The 18,205-nt window shown below is 42.7% G+C and overlaps 1 protein-coding gene across 9 annotated transcripts in view; it reads left to right on the top strand.

Moving 5' to 3' along the window:
• The window catches only part of SMPX (small muscle protein X-linked), a 54,102-nt gene extending 36,716 nt beyond the window's left edge, over nucleotides 1-17,386 (top strand). For 4 of the 9 annotated variants that reach the window (XM_080652824.1, XM_080652828.1, XM_080652827.1 and 1 more), the window contains one exon: nucleotides 15,979-17,385. The gene's annotated coding sequence lies outside the window, so the exon portion shown is untranslated. Of the gene's footprint in view, nucleotides 1-4,042; nucleotides 6,496-15,978 lie in introns of those variants that run through there. The other 5 variants (XM_080652829.1, XM_080652830.1, XM_080652822.1 and 2 more) reach the window with 3 other exon arrangements.
• Nucleotides 17,387-18,205: the final 819 nt, after the last annotated feature.

Genomic DNA, 18,205 nt, shown 5'->3' with positions numbered 1-18,205 from the left:
CGAGTATTCAATTCAATACTCACCCAAAGACACACTTTTTAAAATTGATTTGAGAGAGAGAGGAAGGGAGAGAGAGAGAGAAATATCAATGTGAGAAACATTGATTGTTTGCCTCTCATATGCACCCTGACCGGAGATTGAACGCACACCCTGGGTATGTGCCCTGACAGGCAATCGAACTTGTAACCTTTTTGGTGCACAGGAGGACGCTCCAACCAACTGAACCACCCGGCCGGGGCTAGAGTGGTCATTCTTGAACTTTCTTGTGCATCAGCATCATCTAGAGCAGTGGTTCTCAACCTTCCTAATGCCGCGACCCTTTAATACAGTGGTTCTCAACCTGTGGGTCACGACCCCTTTCACAGGGGTCACCTAAGACCATCGGAAAACACAGATATTTACATTACGATTCATAACAGTAGCAAAATTACAGTTATGAAGTAGCAACGAAAATAGTTTTATGGTTGGGGGTCACCACAACATGAGGAACTGTATTAAAGGGTCTTGGCATTAGGAAGGTTGAGAACCACTGATCTAGAGGGTTTCCTGAAATTTAGAATGCTGGGTCCCACCTCCAGAATCAGAGTTTCTGATTCAGTAGGTCTGGGGGGAATTTGCATTTCCAACAAGTTCCCAAGGGGTTGCTGCTGCTATTTTGGGGGCCACACTTTGAGACCCACTAACTTAGAGCCATCAATCTAGGGTTGGCAAACCAGGGCCCACAGACCAAATGCAGCCCACCAACTGTTTTTCTTTTTAGTTAAACTTTTTGTTTTGAGGTAACTCTAGATTCACATGCAGTTGTGATAAATATACAAAGAGATCCATGGATGCAATGATTGGGAAGAAAGAATAGGAATCTCTATGAAAATATTTCTAAGGAAAAACTTGCCAAGTTTCAAATATATGCAGAGACCAAAAAGCCAGGATTGATAATCTTCATTCAAGTATACTGTTATGGATATCCAGGTAGTGGAAGCAAAACACAAAAGGGGTTCTAAATTTCAACAGTGTCCCATATAAGACAGGACCAGGATTCCAAGTACTTGGCTGATTGATAGGCTGTTGCATAGCTCTTCTCAAAAAGTAATTATGACATAAGAAGTGAAGCCAGTTTCCGAATAACTGAGTTGTTCAGCCCTTGGCTTTGGGTGAGAAGGACCTATTCTAGTTAACTTTGTCCTGGAGTCAGGCAGAAGCAAATTGCTGGATATAGTTAGACCCATGGTCCTCACCACTAACTGCACACTAGGGTCACCTGGACTTGCTTGAATCCACCTTTGACCAATTAATTCTTTGAGGGAGGAGTATATTTCATGAGACCCCCAGGTGAGTCTAAGGACTTGGGTCAGAAGGACTGAGTTAGAGGATGTTTCGTAGATCCTCCCTGGACAAACCAGAATGAAATATTTCTTGCTTGGAAAAGTATTTCTTGGGTTGAATGTCAAAGTTGTTGGGATGAAAGTTTCTAAATGAGGAAAACAGCCTAGCATTCTTAGGGAAGTCATGCAGCATCGATGTACACTTATTCAGAGGATGATCTACTGGTGAGCCACAGCTTCTGTTTGGGGTAGAACATGGGGAAGAGATGCTAAGTTATCCAGACTGCCACATGAGTCAAGAACAATAGCCATATTGGGCTGAGAAGAAGCTGAGTACACTCTGTGCCTTGTCATTGTTGTGATATGTGTCTAGCCACCAATATGTAGAATCATATTCTCATAGGTCAGAGAGGACCATCAACGTCATTTAGTCCATCCAAGACACCACAGCCTGGTAGGTCCTTTCTATACCCCCTGCTTTGTAGCTATGACCCCTACTTTGGAGAGTCACTTGCGTTTAAGCATGAACTGAGCAACTTTTAACCCTTATCCCAATCATCTCTCTAAAAGCTGCCAGGGATGTTGTTCCCTCCAAATAATCCCAGTTGCACTCTTTGGAGTGACTCATTAAGTAGAGAGTCCAAGGAAGTTCCCATTCTGTCGGAGTTTCTTTTAACAAGTTCCGTCTCTGGTTGTAAACATAAGTGGATTATGTTTTCAGTGTGATGTGCTAGGGAGTAACTGATGGGTCATCCAGCTATGTTGGCTTGTTCCCACAAAGCTGAATCCATGAGTTCTCAGGATGCCAGTTCTCTAGAGTCTGGACACTCACTATTTCAGAAATACCCAAATCAACACGGTCTTACCCTGGAGCTAAGATCTGGTTTTGGAGGAAGTGCCAACTTTTTATGATTCTTACCAATAGTAACTATTCATTAACATAATATAAGACTGGACTTGACCTAACCCAAGTGTATTAGTTATATATTGCTTGCAGTGTAACAAATTACCCCAAACATAGCAGCTTAAAACAATAATAAAAATTATCTCAGCGTTTTTGTGGATCAGGAATTCACAAGTGTCTAAGCTGGGTGGTTCTGGCCTACAGTCCCTCATGAAGCTGCAGTCAAGATGTTGGCTAGGACTGCAGTCATCTAAATCCTTGACTAAAACTGGAAGGTCTACTTTCAAGATGGTGCACTCATGCTGCTGGCTAGTTGGTAATGACTATAGTAAGGAGGACTTGGTGCCTTCCCAGGTGAACTTTGCCATTAGGATGTTTGGGAGCCCTCACAACATGGCAGCTGGCTTCCCCCAGAGCCAGTGATTTAAGAGACAGCAAGGCAGAAGCCTCAATGGCTTTTATGACCTAGCTTTGGAAGTCACTGTCCAGCATTTCCGTGATATGCTATTGTTTACACAAGTTGGCTCTACTCAGTGTTGAAGGGAACTACACAGGGTATAAATACAAGGAGGCAAGACTCACTGGGGGCCGTGAGAGGATGCCTACAACTGCAGCCTACCCCTCTTTTTTAAAATTGTTGAGTACACTGAGGTTCAGAGAAGTGAGGTTTGCCCAGTCAGAATGTTAACATTTCAGTTTTTGCTTTTCTTTCAAGCCCACTAATCTTTTTTTTTAAAAATGTATTTTATTGATATTTTACAGAGAGGAAGGGAGAGGGATAGAGAGTTAGAAACATCGATGAGAGAGAAACATCGATCAGCTGCCTCCTGCACACCTCCTACTGGGGATGTGCCCGCAACCAAGGTACGTGCCCTTGACCGGAATCGAACCTGGGACCTTTCAGTCCGCAGGCTGACGCTCTATCCATTGAGCCAAACCGGTTTCGGCCCCACTAATCTTTTTTAATGGTCATTAAAAAAATTTTTTTATTGACTTCAGGGAGGAAGGGAGAGGGAGAGAAACATCAATGATGAGAGAGAATCATTTATCAGCTGCCTCCTGCACGCCCCCTACTGGGGATCGAGCCCGCAACCCCGCATGTACCCTTGACCAGAATCAAACCTAGGACCCTTCCTTCAGTCTGCAGGCCGATGCGCTATCCACTGAGCAAAACTGGCTAGGGCTCAACCCCACTAATCTTCACCACCCACAATTTCTTGTATTTATTTAAAACACCAAATGTTATTTATCTTTGGGGAGATTAGATAGATTATTTCCAAATGTAAAGCCAGTTTCCCTAGTGTTTTTAACACAGGAAGCCTTCATAAACCAGACAACCTATAAGCAAAGTGCATACTCCAAACACTTGGGAAATGGTTTTCTTCACTTCCTTGCATCATTAGGGATGAGATGCTCCAGATGGAGAAAAAAGAAAGCAGAACCTCTTAGGGAAGGCAAATCCAGTGTTTGAAGGATAAATGTTAGCCTTTGCGCACTGTTCCCTCTCCTTGGCTTATTCTGAGGGTGAAAGCAAGAACCATAAGAAAAAAGAAAACAGGAAACATGAAAAAGCAGAGAATATCATAAAAAATCAAACCAATGCAAGGGCCATGCTCCTCAGGACTTGCTGTTTCATTAATCCCAAATGAAAGACAGTGATCCAGCCACATGCACTCCCATGAGAAGCCCAGAGTTGCTTTTTTTTCCCTTCTTTTTTCTGAAAACACATAAAAATACATGCGCAGACACCCACGCACAGATTTTGAAGCACAAAACTCAAAACTGTGATAAATATTATCAGTTCTTTTCTTTTCAGGATCCTCTCTGAAACAGCCATCTTCTAAGAAAGGCAACAACCAGAAAGAAACTTCTTGTGTATTCTCCTTCTCCATTCAATCGGCTAAAAAACGACAAGGCCTGTCATCTCTGATCAATGTAACCAGTCAGGAGATATGATGATTTTCTCCCTGCATGACCTATTTTGTCTAATGGGGCCCACTCCTTTGCCCTCTGACAAGCTACCTTCTCTCCCGACTTCCATTTATAGCAGGGCTTTGTTAATGGTTAAATCCTTAGGAACGGATCCATCTCTCTCCCAGGGTTTACTTCCCCTGTTCAATAAATTACGCAATGCGATCAGACTGCCCACTTCTGCTTTATTTAAACTCATATTCTTCCTAGCCCACAAAATACTGCAAATTGACAGGTGAGAACAGTATGAGTCCCCATTGCCCACCCAGCAGTCTGTGGTCACTTGCGATTTGTCTTGTATTTAGTTTTCCAAGTAATGCCTATATGACCTGTGGGAATTTTCCCAAGTCCTTGATAGCAGTTTGAGATCTGGAGCTAAAAAGCTTAAGTGAGGAGCCCTGGGCCTTTGCTAATGGTGAAGGGCCTCCTTTCTGAATCCTCAGGCAAGAGCCCTTGGTCAAGAGCTATGAGTTTCTGATGTTTGACCCTCTCTTCATCTTGAAAGAAGGTTTACAAACTCCATTTATCCACTATTCTTGTTTCTGTCACACAGGTGACCTCACTGAACAACTGGAGCATTAATGGCCCAAAGCTGTCAAAATGACCTGTGCACTTCACTACTCAAAACCTCTTCTCTCTTGTTTTTTTTTTTTTTTTTTTTTTTTTTTTTTTTTTTTTTAGTTGCCAGAGCCCTGCAGTCAACATATCTTTCAAAAAAAAAAGAAAAAGAAAAACACACAAAAGTGATAATGTCACTGCCCTGCTGAGCATCCTTCAGTGGCTCCCCATTACCCTTAGGGACTGCACTAACTGACTCAGACTCACCAGTTCCCCCCCATCTTACATTTCTGCCCATGCAGGGCATTCCTTGCTCCAACCCTAGTGAACTTCTCCCAGTTCATGGAGGTGCCATGCTGACTCTAGGCTTTTACACATGCTCAGAATATTCTTTTCCAATCTCTCCTCCTCTACCCGTTAGCTGGCTAACTCCTACCCATCATTCAGGGCTCAGTTTTAATACTATTTCTGAAAAGCCTTTACATAAAGCTCCTTGAAGTGGATAAAGTAGTCACAGATTCCTATGTTTGACCCATCGCAGCAGAGCCCATCACCAGGAAGTAGTGGGTTGCCATCACTTATTTTATTGTCTGCCTTTCCTTCTAGATGTTCAGTCTCATGAAGGGCGATAACTTGTCCACTGGTATATCTACAGCACCTAAAACATTTTCTGGCATATAATGCAACTAAAATAATACCAGGCATCTGGTTCCACCTACAAGACAATTTAAGCACAGAGCCTCACCTAAAAGAAGCAGACTCCTGGATATAGACAGAGAACATATTGACAGCTCTCAGGGGGGAGGAGAATGAGGGCTGAGTGAGATGGGTGAAGGGATTAAGCAAAGGAAAGAAGAAAAACTCATAAAAACAGAAAACAGTATGGTGATTGCCAGAGGGAAGCGGGGTGGGGGGAGGTAGAAGTCAGTATAGGAGGGATAAATGGTGATGGAAGGAAACTTGACTTTGGGTGATAAATATATAATACTATATACAGATGATGTATTATAGAATTATACACCTGAAACCTATATAATTTTATTAATCAATGTTACCCCAATAAATTCAATTAAAAAAGAACTTTCTAATCTTAGAAAAAAAGAAACAAATTGATAGCCAAAAATGGCCTCAAAAAAGAATGTAAATCTTCATCTAAGAGACATTTACATTGTAAAGCACACGGTTAAACTACCTAAAAATTATCTTGATTCATTGTCAGCCCAAAGATTCCTTCATCATAAAGACTTCTTAGCCCAAATTTCTCTTCATTATTTTCCCCAAATCCAGTTATCCAGTGATTGTACCAGTCCTTTTTTTCTGTTATTTTTATTCCATTCACACCATATATATATATATTTTCATCCAAGGTTATTTTTTATTGATTTTTTAGAGAGAGAGGAAGGGAGAAAGATCGATGTGAGAGAGAAACATCGATCGTTTGCCTCCTGTACATATACCAACCGGGGATTGAATCTGTGACCTGGGTATGTGCCCTGACTGGGAATGGAACCCACAACCCTTCAGTGCATGGGACGACACTCCAACCAATTGAGCCACACCAACCAGGACTTATTCACTCCTTGTAATTCTCCTCTGCACCCATTTAGAGCTCCGCCAACCACCAGCTTGAGGCCAAGATGACAATGACTGAATCTTGCTTGGAAGGCAGAGCGGGATGAAGGGATATGCTGACTTATAAGCTTTTTGTGGGTCTTTATCTCTGAATAAATAGTGATAATAAATGCACATTTATTGAGTATTTACTATGTGGGAGGCATCTTGCTAAATGCTTTAATATGCTATCCTCACAATAATCCTGTGAGCTTCATACTATAATTTTCCTATCCTTCGGAAGAACACTTGCCCCAGGTGACACAGCTAAGAAGCAGGAGAGCTGGGATCTGAAGGCAGGATCTGCACTAAAATGTCTCCACAGCAGGCACTCAGTAAACTTTTGTTGAATGTATACACAGGATCCGCCCAGGAAGCAGCCTGGAGACCGGCAAGGCAAGGGGCATTTCTCTGATGAATTGATTGTTGCAAGCATATGCCAAAGCTTTTTTTAAAAAAATATATTTTATTGATTTTTACAGAGAGGAGGGGAGAGGGATAGAGAGTTAGAAACATCGATGAGAGAGAAACATCAATCAGCTGCCTCCTGCACACCCCCTACTGGGGATGTGCCCGCAACCAAGGTACATGCCCTTGACCAGAATCGAACCCGGGACCCTTCAGTCCGTAGGCCAACGCTCTATCCACCGATCCAAACCGGCTAGGGCCAAAGTTTTATTTCAAAGTTGCTTCAAGAGTCTTCAGAAAGCCAGCTCAAAAACTTAGAATAGGAAAAAAATGTGGTTAGATAATATTGTTAGGCCAGGTACAAGTGGTCATTAAACAATGTGACAAGGCTTATTTAATGAGGCAAGCAAATCTAATTTCCCAGAAGGGGCTCTTCATCTCATAGTTCATCAGAAAATCCCTCATATGTTTTATCAGAAATGCTTTCCAGAAGGGGCCACTCATCACCCCAGAGCACAAAGCTGTGCCAGCTTGGGTTTGGGATAATTTTCTATCACAGAAGCATTTCTCAACCTCAGGACCGTAGCCATTTGGGCTGGATAACTCGGATAATTCTTTGGGGTGGGGCGATCCTGGGTACCACGGTAGGATGCTTAGAGCAACACTGCCCCCTATGCACAAGATGCTAGTGGCACCACCTCCTCCTGGTTGTAATAACCCAAACCATCTCGAAGTATTGCCAAATATCCAGGAGGGGGACGATATGGCCTACTGCCTTCCATTGAAAACCACTGCTTTAGACCCTTGATCCTCAGTGTGGTCCATAAACAAACAACAGCATCCTTTTGGGGGTTTGCTAGAAATGCACACCCCAGGTCCACCCCAGAATCAGAATCAGAATCTGCAATTTAACAAGACACTGGACAAGCGCTTGCTTCTAGATTCTCCACTGTGGTTGTACATCAAAGGCTTAGGGAGTTTTAAAAAAATACTGATTCCAGCCCCAGAGATTCTCATGTCATTGGTATGGGGCATCCTTTTGCTTTGGGAGTTTAAAAAACTCCCTAGGTGATTCTAATGTGCAGCCAATTTGAGCTTCTGTTCTGTGTGGTTAAAAAAAAAAAATACCTCACAACTGTGGGAGTGATTTACAATAGTCTATAAAAAAGACCCCACACTTCCAAAGTGGCTATAACTAACTTTTAAAATAATTGTGGGGATGATTTAGGGGAAGAATGAAGTCATTGATTAAGCTTCCCCAGACAGCATTTCAAAAAAGTCAGAGCTATCAAAATCATCCCACAAAACCTTGCTGATTAAAAAAAAAAATTCTGTACTTGAAAAAAATTAAATAGAAAATTCAATCAAGAAAACTGTTTTGCATGAAATGTACAATTATGTAAAGAGCCCATGCAAGTTGGGAAGCAAAATGCTAACACCTTAATATATAAACAGATAACGGAAATGAGCTCACAATTCTCAAAAGTGGATGTGTAATTAGTAGAGATGCATGAGAAAATGTACAGCCTCACTAGTAATCAAAGGGATGCTCAAAAAAACATAGTTATCAATTTTCCTCTAATAAAATTCACAGAGATGAGTGGAAAAACGATAATGAAACAGACACTTGTTCATTCTTTCAATGGATGTTGAGTGTCCACTGTATAGCAGGCACTATACTGGCATGGATGATGAGGATATGGGTCTTTGTAAATGGAGAGAGGCCCAAACCACTTTGGCCTAGATGGAAGCCATCCTAAAGAAAATGTTCATGTGGAAAAAGTTTTTTTCATTTATTATAGCAAAAGTGATTAGGAAAATAAGTGTCCAATAAAATGATTTTGATTAAGTAAACTCTGGTGTATCCACCTAATAAAACATGGATACATTTGTAATATGTTGAATGATAAGTGGCCCTGGCCAGGTAGCTCAGTTGGTTGAGTGTCATCCCTTACACCAAAATGTTGTGGGTTCAATTCCCAGTCAGGGCACATACCTAGGTTGCAGGTTTGATTCCAGGTCGTACTGGAGGCAACCAATCCATGTTACTTTCTCACATCAGTCTCCTCCTCCTCCTCCTCCTCCTCCTCCCCTCCTCCTCCCCCTCCCCCTCCCCCTTCTTCTTCTTCTTCTTCTTCTTCTTCTTCTTCTTCTTCTTCTTCTTCTTCTTCTTCTTCTTCTTCTCTCTCTCTCTCTCTCTCTCTCTCTCTCTCTCTCTCTCTCTCTCTCTCTCTCTCTCTCTGATCAATAAAAAACATATCCTTGGTTGAGGTTTAAAAAAGAATACAAACAGTAGAAAACTGGAAAAATGGTTCAGTGATTGACTACATTTTAAAGATGCTACCTTGTTTCGTTCCCACATCCAAAATACAATATGCATTTGGATATTTAAAACTCTGAGGGGCCCTAAACTAAGAAAATGGTTTATCTTTGCTTAACCCAATATTTCTCAATTTATCTAACCATGGAAAGTTTGTTTTCCCCCCCTCTCCTGCCCTCCCTTTCTTTCAAAACTTAAACTTGTTTTATCACCTCTTGGAACTAGTTTTTCTCAAAGAAACCAACAAAACCTTGAGGATATGTTGGTATGTAAGGTAGTTTTTAAGAGCTATGTAAAAATAAAACCTATATACTTGGGTATATACATATGAAAAATTCATCAAGCTGTTCATTTAAGATTTGTGCATTTTACTCTATAAAAATATTTAAAAGAAAACCTGCTAAATTTGGAGAAGGCAAGACATTTATAAAATTAAATTTTGGTGCTCATTAGCACAAGAACAGGAATGTTAAGTAAAATTATTGATATACTAAGATATATTTCCATGTATCACTTGTTCATGCAAGGTGACTCTATATGTACAGATTACTTATGCCCATTTTAAATGAATTTTAAAAGGGTTTAGTGTAGGGGAAAGACAGGCTTTTAATTCTAGACCAGCCATTAACTAGCTGTGTGACCTTGGACAAGTGACTCAATCCTCTGGATTTTAATTTCCAAATTTCTAAAATGAGGAGAAATACTGAAACTCTAGTTCCATTCACTTTTGAAGGTAGTTTTACTATTTTAGATTATAAAATGTTATAGTTATATCTTTGCCTGAAGGTACATCAAAGGCCAGGTTTTTATTGGATTCTGAATCTTTGGGTCACTCATTACCACCATCTATATATATAAAAGGCTAATATGCTAAGTGTCCCTCCTACCCTCTGACTGGCCGCTATGACGCACCATGACCACCAGGGGGCAGATGCTCAATGCAGGAGCTGCTGAGCTGCAATGATTTGGCAGTGGCGGTTCTCGGGTGATGCACCCTGAAATGAGAGAGGAGGGAGCCCAATCCCTTGTGGGGCCCCACGATTCCACCTTTGGCCGTGGGTTATATTGTTGCTGGGGCACTGTCGGCCCTGAATCTGGTTACTGCACACTTGCATTTGCATTCCACACCCTGTAGGACAGCAACTTTGCAGAGTGCCCTCTCGCACTCTGGGACCCCTCGGGGGATGTTGGAGAGCCGGTTTCAGCTGATCCCCGCAGGCCAGGCCGAGGGACCCCACCTGCTGAAGGGACCCCGCAGATGCCCTTTGAGCCATGGCACCACCCCAGGTGCAGCCAGCTGGGGAGGGACCAAGGGAAGTTGGCTCCAGGCATGTCCAGCCCTCTCGCCCAGTCCCGCCCTGCTGGCCACCTTCTAATTAATTTCCTTTCAATGTGCACGAATCTGTGCACTGGGTCACTAGTTATTACTATAAAAACAAACAACTGAGCAAAGTCTATCTGTTGTAAGGTGATCACCATGACAATGTGCTTTCCTGGATGCCTTCCTGGAAAGAGGCAGGGAGGCCTACATTAGCTTCATAGGTTCTGTTGGCTTCATTTTAAGGAACTGGTTTTCTATTTGGATGTTCCAGAACCCCTGGCTGCTACAGATTGTTGGTAGACAGTTTTAAGAGGATGCTGGGTATTTCTCATGTAAGCACCATTGTCTTTAGACCTCAATACCTCAGGCCTGAAAAACAAAGAAGGGTTTCACTATCTTCAGAAACTCTGAGGACCTTGGTTAAGATAGCAATCACCTTGACTTATTACTTTGGGGTCCCCTGGGCATTATTGAGCTGTGTTTCACTAGGGAAATCTTGGGTCAGTGTTTTCCAAGTGAAGTCAATGACCCTTTTATAAATAGGAAGGTCTGTGCTCTGAAGGATGGTGAGAAATTGACTACAAAACCAGGATCCACCAGTGGTCTTGATTATGCCCCCTTCTCCACCAAGATCTACCCAAATTCAATGTTATCACAGCTTTTAGCCCCCAGCTCTGACTTGATATTTGGTATAACAAATTCTCAATCCAACAGGATTTTAAAAAAACACACCCTTTTGAACTTACTTTAATGAAATTTGACCTGGACCTGCAACTTGCCTTTGCCTTAAGGTGACTTATATTCTCCACCTCCAGCACATAACACTACTTGAATCTTGATTTCAGGAGCAGAATACGCCCCCTCAAAAAAGTTCCACTCTGTGTGACTCACGCCTTTCCTACTTTTCTTAGGTATTGATTGAAACATTTTAATTTTTATGTTAGCCACACAAGACTTCATGCACAAAAGCCAAAAAGCCAATTTTGGTGGATGTTTCATAGTTTAAGACAAGTTTTCCAAGTTTTTACTTAGAGTTTTCTTTCTTTTATTTTCTGAGTGGCTGTTTGGGATGCCAGAAAGAACTCTGAGTTTGGAGTTGCCTGGGTGCAATTCCAGGCTGTGCACTCCCTGTCTTCTGATTTTGGTGGGTGAGGTTCCAAGGAGCCTTAGTTGTAGCTTGCACTGCTTTCCTCTTCACACAGTCATGATGTGCATGGGGCAATGTGTGTGAATGTGCTTGATAAACTAGAAGGCTCCACAAATGCCTTCTAACAAGCTCCAAAGCATCAACCAGTTTGCTCTGGGTGCATGGCTGGCTGTTGCATAGGAAACTGGACAGAACATAGGCATGGCCTTTCTCTTGACTACTTGAGTGTCACTGTGTTTATGGTTCTATGATTTAGCACCACGTAGGAGGAAATAATCATCATACTGCCCCTGAGTGTGTGTTGAAAGGACAAAATGCAGACAAGTGTTGAATGGAGTCTATTTCGTAAGTGATGTATGTGGGGCCATGGCGACCATGAGTAACACAGCTATAAATGGGTCATAGCAAAGCGTAAACATCACATGCTCCTCAGCCTGGACATAGGGTGATACAGGGAGATATTGGGCATATCACCTCTTCACTAGCCAAGGCGAGCCTTTCCTAAACTAGAAGTGAGGCTTCTGTGTCTTTTTGTTTTGGGTACAAAAGGTGGCTGGGGTATCTGGAGAGTGACTTTTTAGCAGGGTGCCTCGCATTCCTCTTTGCTCTCACAAATGTCTCCTATGGGAGAACAGGACACAGGAGAAGAGCTGACAGCTGGTGCCTAGGCAGCATAGCAGTGTGGCCCGGGATACCACCCAACACACTGGCATTCCAACAACCTAACAAACAAGTGAGCTTTCCAGCCTGAGCAATTTTAGCTCTGGATCCCTTCCCATTGTTCCAAGTTCTAAATTCGAGCACTGACCCAGGTCCCTGGATTCTTGTATTTCAGTAACACATAGCCAATCGGAGTACACACTGAGTCCCCCAAGGCCAAGGACAGAAATGCTAGTCCTCTGGAGGCTTTGAACTTCTGGAAGGTCCTTGTGTGACCTTATCCATCATCAGCGTCCTGGGTTGCTGGGCCCTCTGGGATTCTACTGGGATCTGGGAGGGAGAGGGGAGCTGGCGAATGTGTGCAGGGTGGTCTGCAGAAAGCCAACTGCAATGACTGCTCCATTCCCTCTGCTGCCTCCTGCTTCACTCTTTCTACAAGGAAGAATTGGGTTCACTTTGTAGATTAAATGAGGTAACGGTGTAAAGTCAGTGGTGGCATGCCTGGCACAGAGAAGATATTCAAAACTGGCAACATCACCAACAGCTAGCTGTTCCTCCACCCCCACGTAGAGTACAGGCTGACGGTACTGGACCAGTTTCCCCCTCTTCAGCCAGGTTCCCAGGCTTCCCTTAGGTCACAGACACACTGAGCAAAGGGGAAGAACACTGTTCCCTTGGGCTGGTGTGACATAAAGAATCCCATGCTTTTGCTTTTCTAAATAATATAGCCACCTTGGTGATCCAGGCAAAGTGAATAAAGGTTTGTCTATGTTTTCAAAACTGTCTCAAAGTCAGAGAGGTCCCTAAGCTAAACCAGTCGTGAGGGGTACCTTAGGGCTTTTAAACAGTCACTGAAGAGTTATTGCAAATGGCTCATCCTAAATTTCACAGGATAGCCATAAATTCACTACCTGGGATAGATAGGTGGTGGTCAAAATCCATTATCAAGCCTGTTATGGAAATGGTTCCCGCTTCTGGGCTGCAGATGGTGCTTCACAGTCTGGCCACTTCTTGGAGAGAAATCACACCTCATAGAACATGCTTCAGTGACAATTTGCAATGAATTATCATCACCCCTTTGGTGCTGCTCAGAGAAGCCGAAGGAATGTCTCGGCTTCAGGGCAGCTCGTCATGGCCTCTCGCTTAGCCAGACACTGGCCATATGTCACCCAGGACAGCGACTACAGCAGTAAAATGGCTTGAGCACACACAAGCCATCATGGGGCTATGGCACACCTATAACACCATGAGGGACTAGCACATCAAGTCAACACTCCTGATTTACTGCATCTGTTGCCCCTTGCCCATTCCTGCTGCGTCACATTGGAGAATGTGGGTTTGGCTGTAACTCCAACTTCAGTTCTTATCCTATTCTCACTGCTCCAGTGGTCCAACTCATCAGCCCGCAGGCCCCTGCTATGTGTCAGGTGCTATGATAGGCAATTCGATGTCAAAAAGAGTAGGACATGTTCACACCCTTCAGAAGGTCACAGCCTAGTGGCAGGACAGCTATGACAGGAGAGCTATGAGAAGAGAGAGAGTATGCATATTGGCAAATAATTACAATGCAGCATGTTACAGGAAGACTCAGGGAGGAGATTTTAGTAAAAAGTCATAAGCAAAGAGGGAGAGGCCTGAAGGCTCTTGTTGCGTTACAGAAACAGTAAGTGACCAGTAAACTCAGTGTAGGGTGTATGAGGGAAATTGGTCAGAGACAGGCCCACATGTTGGGCCAGATGAGGCTGTAGAGTTGCTGGTCAACAAAATGCATTTCACCTGGAAATCCTGGACTAGGAAGGAGGTGGTATCTTGCTTCCTCTTGGTGACTGGCATGGACTGAAAATTGAGTTTCTCAAAAATGCTAGAGCCCGGCAGGTGTGGCTCAGTGGTTGAGCATCAACCTATGAACCAGGAGGTCACAGTTTGATTCCCGGTCAGGGCACGTGCCCAAGTTTTGGGCTCCATCCCCAGTGTGGGGCGCGCAGGAGGCAGCCGATCAATGATTCTCTCTCATCCTTGATGTTTCTATCTCTCTCTCCCTCTCCTTTCCTCCCTGAGATAAATAAAACCATATTTTTAAAAAAATGCTAGAGAAATAGAAGAGCCTGTGCTGACTGCTAGTGATAATGCTTTTCAGTTCTGAAATAAAAAATACCTTCTACCTTTCCCACTGGTTCGAGAGCAATCCAAACCTTCCCTGTTAGTGGAGTGGACGGAGCTCAAGTTAAGGTACCTCAGTTCAAATCCTAGCTTTTCTATTTACCGGTAATGAGACGTTGAGATACTCTGCTAAATGACACAACAGGCTTTGTAATCTCTAGAGAAATACACAGGACAGAAAAGCTTTTGAAAAGACCTCTACTATAGAATTCTCCTCAGGGCTCAGTGGCCAAAACTGGGTCCCATGCCACCCTAGCTGTAAGAGAGCCTGACAAGTGTAGTATTTGACAAGCGCAGTAAAGAGCAAGGGTGAATGTGGCTGTGGATGGATATGGAGAGAGCCACACCACAGTGTCTGCCACAGCAGCGGGGGGTGGGGGGGGGGACTTTGTGGAGTTTTCTTTCTTCAGCCATTTGTAATAGGAAAAAATGTGAACATTCCATTTCTTTTTCTTTGTTTTTATTGTTAATCCTCACCTGAGGATATTTTCCCATTGATTTTTAGGGAGAGTGGAAAAGACAGAGAGAAATATTGATGTGAGAGAAGAATATAGATTGGTTGCCTCCTGCAGGAGCCCTGGCCAGAGCCCGGGCTGGGGAGGAGCCTGCAACCAAGGTACATGCCCTTGACCAGAATCGAACCGGGGACCCTTTGGTCTGCAGCACAACACTCTATCAAACCGTCTAGGGCTGAGCATTCCATTTATTAGAAAAGGTTCAACCCATTCACATAAGGGAAGACACGAAATGAATGATGCCAAAGAAAAATGAAAAACAAATGTGTAAATAATGTCCCATGATGCCTGATTACGAGAGCTTTTAAAAGAGAAATAGCGCCATATAAATGAGCTTTTGCTGCAGAACCAACCACCCCCAAATCCAATGGCTTAGGACAAAATCATTCTTATTCTGGCTCATATGTTTGGGGCTCAGCTGGTCTAAACTGGGATCACTTATGCGTCTGTGGCAGCTGGGGGCTCTGGGCTAGATAGGGCTTGGTTGGGACACATTAGCTGGGGTGGCTCAGCTCCACATGTTTCTCGTCCTTCTCCTGGGATCATCAGGTTAGCTTGGGCATACCCTGCTCATGGTAATGGCAGAAGCACAACAGAATAAACAAAAACATGTGATACCTCTTGAGGCTTAGGCTCAGAACTGGCACACAATCACTCCGGCCTCATTCTGTTGGCTGAAACAAGCCACGTGGCCAAATTCAGATATGAGAAATAATTCCTCATCCACAATAGCAGAATACTAAAAGGTGCCATGGCCATGGAGCTGGTTATAGGGAGGGGAGGAGAACTGGAGCCATGACTGCAAATTGACCACAGGCACGGAAGGTCTTACAAGTCATAAACATACTCTAATTCTTCAGAAGGAAGCTGTCCTAATATAGTTTGAAATCACTTAAATCAATAGAGCCAAAGTTTATGATTATACTTTCTACTCATAGTTCACTTTATATTCGTGGAATCGAGAGATGAAGTGTTCAAGTTCGACTTTGACTTGTACCTATCATACCGATTAGGCTCAATCTGCCCCTAAAAATATCTCATGAAAACTAAACTAATGCTTCCTTTGGTTTCTCTTTTGCAGGCATGACGTGAAGAATTGAAGAGTAAGAGAACAGATTAAAATGAAAATAGCTCACTAAAAATTTTATATATTTGTATGAAGATTATGAACCTCCTGAATGCCTGAGACTAGCAGAAATGTCCTATTTGTACATTTATATCTCTTCCTTCTAGTTGGCTGCACTTCATACTTTAATTTGTCTTCATGTTTGGCACCTTGTAGAACACATAGTTCAAGAATCCACTTCCTGGAGGGTGTAGTTTTGAGGAAGAATATGATTTTACAGAGAGGGATATGGTCATATGCATAACAGTGATTGTGATTGGAAGCTCTATAAGCTACTTCCCACACTATTTTGGTCATTATTTGGAATGTATTTTAGTTCTTCACCTTCTAAATTATGTCAATAAAGTTTTTATGAGTTCAAATAAATATGCAAGTAAATGTAAAATATGAATCAAGACTAATTAATTTTCAAAACTTTAGAGAGCTACATATTCCCTCACATGGACAGAAATCCTATATAATAAAAGCCTAATATGCTAAGTGTCCTACCATTCGTTCAACTTTTGGACCAGTCGCTATGATGCACACTGACCACCAGGGGGCAGATGCTCCAACTGGTAGGGTAGTTTGAGGCTGGGGTCTGGCCGATGCGGACTGGGTGAGATGTGCCAGACACACCCTGGAGCCCTCCCGGGGTCCCTCCCTGCCCCGATTGTGCACCTGTGGGGTCCCTCAGCCTGGCCTACGGACATCCCCTGAGGGGTCCCAGATTGCGAGAGGGCACAGGCTAGGCTGAAGGACTCTGTGCACCAGGCCTCTAGTGAGATGTAAGAGCCAGTCAAACCCCATGTTGCCTAAGTGGGGGCTGGTCATTCTGAATTATTGGGTACTGTGGGTAAAACTATAGCTGACTGATCAGTGCAAATGAAGTTAAATATTGCCTAAGGAATTGGTCATCACTGATTTTCCTCCTGCAAAGAAAACCTTATAGTGAGTGCGTTTTACTTCCATAGAGGCTCAGAAATTCTCTTTGCCCAGATGGGATAGAGTTCATTACAAGGTACAATGAAATAAAGCTGAGGGATTAGAACAAAAGAGAGGGACAGATCATAACTTAGATGTCCTAAGAAAGATGAACCATATCTCCTGCTGCTAAGATGGAGATTCTCTATGAAACTTAATCAATGGCCAACATGATCATAAACAAGAAGGAATCATCCCTGCCCCTCTACAGTTTTCTGATCTTCCTAAGATCACCAGGCAACTTTTTATTATGAAGATTTGAAGGACCAGGTTCTCAGGACCACAGTTTTAAAGGCAAGTGTGTCAGCTACCTGGTATATAGAGATGCCAACACCATGACTTTTATCCTTTTCTCAGTGCCTGCCATTAAAAAATCAGATGCATTCTAAACATCTCAAGCAAAACTGAGTCTTTAGCTTTTCTGTTTCCTAGAGATCAGCTTCCCAAAACATGCCTATCACTGTGCACACATGTGACTGGCTGCAATTTCAGTGGGGTCTGAGGGGTTCAGGTTTTTCTGAGCAGGTGCCCACCTGATCATGATTTCCAGATATCTCGCTGGAATGTGGCTTATCCTGGTGAGCTCAATCTAATATAGATGTACGGGGAATATCAATCAGAATCAAATATGCCAGCTTGATCACGTCAGCAGAGCAGGTTCTAAATACTAGAGCATTGTGTTGCCGTAGGCCATGCCATGCCTTCCTAATGAGGCGAGTTGGGGAGGGTTACAAGATTTACTTCAGAGTTCCCTTTGTTTATATATAAATAAATCCATATTCAGTTTCAATTCTGGTTTAATGTTACAAAAACGGTCCTCATATTTTAATGCAGTTCTCCAAGTCAAATTTGCAGCATAATACCAGAGTCATTAGACAAAGTCAAGGGATTTTTTTGAGGGTTTTCTGTTTAATATATATTTTTTCTTGTTGTTAAGGCTCAAAAATCACTGTATGTGGGATTTAGCAAGTTCTATATCCCATCATTTGTTGAACAACACATATAACATATGAAAAGAGAAAGATTATTTTCAATTAAGTCATAATTATAAAAAAATCACATTTCACACTAACTGGTTCTTTAAAAACCCATCCATCATGTTGAAACAGCCTTATTTTTCATATGGGTTTGTCAACTAATTATTACACATCTTTCCCATGAAGGAAAACAAGGTACAACTAGTTGAAAGTACATTAGGAGAGAGAAAACTATAAACAAT

This window comes from Plecotus auritus (assembly GCF_963455305.1).
Source record: "Plecotus auritus genome assembly, chromosome: X".
Lineage (NCBI taxonomy): Eukaryota > Metazoa > Chordata > Mammalia > Chiroptera > Vespertilionidae > Plecotus > Plecotus auritus.
Note: the sequence above shows the minus strand (reverse complement) of the source record. Positions and strands in the feature narration are given on the sequence as shown.